Source organism: Lissotriton helveticus, chromosome 9, assembly GCF_964261635.1.
Source record: "Lissotriton helveticus chromosome 9, aLisHel1.1, whole genome shotgun sequence".
NCBI classification, from domain to species: Eukaryota; Metazoa; Chordata; class Amphibia; order Caudata; family Salamandridae; genus Lissotriton; species Lissotriton helveticus.
This window is the reverse complement of record NC_136070.1, coordinates 1,246,739,508-1,246,744,236: the sequence shown is the minus strand read 5'-3', so window position 1 is coordinate 1,246,744,236 and position 4,729 is coordinate 1,246,739,508.

Below are 4,729 nucleotides of genomic sequence, written 5' to 3'. Positions count from 1 at the left end.
CCTTCCTCCATGCTGTGACCCCCACTGCCCCTCCCTGGCCAGACAGTGAATCCCCCCCTCTCCTGACATCCCATGAGATTCTACCTACCCCAGCTCTGTCCTGTCCTACCTCTCAGGTGAAGGCAACGCCCACCGCAGGGATGACAGCCCTCTCTTCCATGACATACTCCTCACCTAATGTCTCTCCTCAGACCTGCTAATGCTCCCTCCTCTCCCACACGAGTGACCCTGCTTCCTCAGGGATGTACATCCTGTCTCCCGTCCTCTATTATTTCACTCACTCAGAGCTGCACATTCTGTCCCTCCCCCTTCTGTGAGGCCACTCTCATAGGCCTACTATCCTCACCACACCCTCTCTGAGAGCTGCACGCCCTACCCCTCATCTGGGAGGTCACTCTTGAGTGCTGTACATCCTTCTCCCTACTTTGTGATGTCCCTCCTGCAGGCCTGCAAACCCTCTGCTCCTGTGATGTCACTGCTCAAGGCCTGCACACATCGCTCTTTGTCATATCACTCCTCCAGGCCTCTTCATCCTCCCTCCCCATTCCTTTGTGAGGTCAATCCTGCAGGCCTTTACACCCCCTTTGTGATGCCCCTCCTCCAGGCCTGCACGCCCTCCGCCCCTGTGATGTCCCTCCTCTAGGCCTGCACATCCTACCCCACCCTCTTTCCGATGTCACTCCTCCAGGTCTGCACACCCTTCCCTCGCCCCTTTGTGATGTCACTCCCCCAGGCCTGCACATATTCCTGCCCCTACACCCTTTGTAATGTCACTCCTCCAGGCCTTTACATCTCCCCTTTTGAGGTCACTCCTCCAGTCCTGCACCCCCCCTTGTGATGTCACTCCCCCAGGCCTGTACAGCCTGCCCCCCACCCCTTTGTGATGTCACTCCTCCAGTCCTGCACATCCCCCCTTGTGATGTCACTCGCCCAGGCCTGTACAGCCTGCCCCCACCCCCCTTTGTGATGTCACTCCTCCAGTCCTGCACAACCCCCCTTGTGATGTCACTCGCACAGGCCTGTACAGCCTGCCCCCACCCCCCCTTGTGATGTCACACCTCCAGGCCGATACAGCCCCCCTCCCCCTTTGTGATGTCACTCCCCCACCACTATATATCTCCGAGGAGGACTCTGAGCCCCAGAGTGATGTTGGGGCAGTAAGGGCGCAGACTGGGCAATTCTTTGAGTCGCGCAATACCAGGTATACGGTATTCAATATGACCTTGAAGTCTTGCCCCCCACGAGGAGAGGTGTTCGGGCCGAACCCCTCTTGGCACCCGCCCTCTGCTTGTGGGTCTCAGTCCAGCTCCTGGCTCTGCCAGCGATATGTTGGGGGCTCCGGAGGGGGCCTGCCATCATGCGCATGCCTGCTGGGATATGACTGGTGTGACTGACTGAGGGATTTATATCGCTCCGCCCACACACGAGATGGCGCGGTGTGGCTCTGAACATCCCTGACATTTGGATGGGAACAGCCATGGCCTTTGCCTGTGGAGTTCGTGTTTATATTGGGGGGCAAGAGAACTTCACGGAGGCAGACCAGGCCACCTCAGTCGAGGCACCGTGTCTCCCTTTGTGGGCGCAGTTGACAGGGAGAGTGGTATGAATGCTCAGTAGCGGGGGTCAGAACCTTGGCGTGGTGCTACTGCTCACCAGCCCCGAGGGCTGGTGCTAATCTGACCTGTGTGCCTGGAGTGGGGATGCTAATCTGACCTGTGTGTCTGGAGGGCTGGTGCTAATCTGACCTGTGTGTCTGAAGTGGGGGTGCTAATCTGGCCTGTGTGTCTGGAGTGGGGGTGCTAATCTGACCTGTGTGTCTGAAGTGGGGGGCTGAGGTGAGAGGGCAGTACCTCCTGAGGTGAGAGGGGGGTACCTCCTGAGGTGAGTGGTATGAATGTTCAGTAGCGGGGGTCAGAACCATGGCGTGGTGCTACTGCTCACCAGCCTCCAGGGCTGGTGCTAATCTGACCTGTGTGTCTGGAGTGGGGGTGCTAATCTGGCCTGTGTGTCTGGAGTGGGGGGCTGAGGTGAGAGGGCAGTACCTCCTGAGGTGAGAGGGGGGTACCTCCTGAGGTGAGTGGTATGAATGTTCAGTAGCGGGGGTCAGAACCATGGCGTGGTGCTACTGCTCACCAGCCTCCAGGGCTGGTGCTAATCTGACCTGTGTGCCTGGAGGGCTGGTGCTAATCTGACCTGGGTGCCTCGGGGCTGGTGCTAATCTGACCTGTGTGCCTGGAGTGGGGGTGCTAATCTGACCCGTGTGCCTGGAGTGGGGGCGCTAATCTGACCCGTGTGTCTGGAGTGGGGGTGCTAATCTGACCCGTGTGTCTGGAGTGGGGGTGATAATCTAACCTGTGTGCCTGGAGTGGGGGTGCTAATCTGACCTGTGTGCCTCCAGGGCTGGTGCTAATCTGACCTGTGTGCCTCGGGGCTGGTGCTAATCTGACCTGTGTGCCTGGAGTGGGGGTGCTAATCTGACCTGCGTGCCTGGAGTGGGGGTGCTAATCTAACCCGTGTGCCTGGAGTGGGGGTGCTAATCTGACCCGTGTGTCTGGAGTGGGGGTGCTAATCTGACCCGTGTGCCTGGAGTGGGGGTGCTAATCTGACCCGTGTGCCTGGAGTGGGGGTGCTAATCTGACCCGTGTGTCTGGAGTGGGGGTGCTAATCTAACCTGTGTGCCTGGAGTGGGGGTGCTAATCTGACCCGTGTGTCTAGAGTGGGGGTGCTAATCTGACCTTTGTGCCTGGAGTGGGTAGTGCTAATCTGACCTTTGTGCCTGGAGTGGGGGTGCTAATCTGACCCGTGTGCCTGGAGTGGTAGTGCTAATCTGACCTTTGTGCCTGGAGTGGTAGTGCTAATCTGACTTTTGTGCCTTGAGGGCTGGTGCTAATCTGACCTGTGGGGGTGCTAATCTGACCTGTGTCCCTGGAGTGGGGGTGCTAATCTGACCTTTGTGCCTGGAGTGGGGGTGCTAATCTGACCTTTGTGCCTGGAGTGGGGGTGCTAATCTGACCTTTGTGCCTGGAGTGGGGGTGCTAATCTGACCTTTGTGCCTGGAGTGAGGGTGCTAATCTGACGTGTGTGCCTGGAGTAGGGGTGCTAATCTGACCTGTGTGCCTGGAGTGGTGGTGCTAATCTGACCTTTGTGCCTGGAGTGGGGGTGCTAATCTGAGGTGTGTGCCTCGAGTGGGGGTGCTGATGTGACTAGCTCTAGTGACACTAGAGCAGTGGTTTTCAAACCTTTCAATATAGTGCCCCCTAAATGGGAAAAAAAAGATTTATCTGGGAGCCCCCTCCGAGATTTTCAAAATAATTTTATGAAATTGCCAATGTTTAAATATGTGTATACACATTTAAATATCGCAAATACCTTAGTTAAAAATGTAATCGAATACATGATTGCCAAGCATACTATTCTGGTCATGCAGGCCTTACTAACACGTACATTATCCACAGTGTGACTATTAGAAGTGGGGGTGGAGGGTGTTGAATATATTTAGAATCTCTTCCTTGTGACACCTTCTCTCAGCTAGGATGTAAATAGCAAAAGATGTTAGTGCTGGCCCATTACAGTGTGGATTACTGCCGCTCATTTTCTGCTTCACCCAAAGCATTATCAGCAATGCTTCTTCTGGCCTGGCGCCCTCCCCTCCCCCATCACTTGAGGCCCCCTAAGTGTGCCTGACCCTAGTTTGAAGACCCCTAGAGGTTAGAGTGTGAGGTCTGCATTCAGCTTTCATGAGCACAGAGAAGTTGTGAGTGGTCGGCACTCTAAGTATTGTATTTGTATTGTATTGTAATTGCATTTATGTAGAGCTTACTACCCCTGATGAGGCGTCAAAGCTCTTTTTCGGGGAGTAGCTCGCTACTCCGGAACCAAGAAGAATTAGTGTTGAATTAGCATAGTGAAATATGAAAGTAATTTGAGTGGTGGATAGTAGGTTAGTCAGTTATTTGGATTCAGAAGAATAGCTGAGGGATAGAGGAAGGAAAAAGGTTTGCATTTATATAGCGCTTGTTACGCCTAAAGGGGTGTGTAAGCACTTTCTTTGTGAGTAGCACGCTACTCCGGAACCCATAAGGATTAGTGGTGAGTTAGTATAGTGAAATATGAAAGTAATTTGAGTGGTGGATATTAATCAGTTATTTGTATTGAAAAGGATAGCGGAGGGATGGAAGAGGGAAAAAGTTTTGCATTCATAAGTATGGCGTCTACATCCGCCTTTTGTGACACCAGACCTGCTCCTGGCCCAGCTCAGGATCTATACTGGGTTGGACCCGGGACAACAGGAGTAAAAGGCTTCAACCACCACGGCTGGGCCCAGCAGCCCCTGTGTGCCCTGTGGCCCTCTGAAACAGGTCCGGGTATCCATAATTAATGATAATTGGGCAGCCTTCCTGGTTTCCAAATAATGCTAAACTCAAGTACACTGCACTTCTTCAAAATGTATGTTTTACACCCTGCAGGAGAGACTGAGAAGTCCTGTGTGAAGGCTCTCAGACCTGCTGCTCAATCACAAATATACACATAAAAGTTTATACAGTGCCCTGCTGCACGCTGCATTCCATGTACTTAATCCTAATGTGCTGTCATTCCCTTGTAAGACACTACTCCCAACCCAACAGTCCTCTTTCTTTCCTGTGTAAGACACCACTTCCAACCCAACAGTCCTCTTTCTTTCCCATGTAAAACACTACTCGCCACCCAACAGTCCTCTTTTTTTCCCAT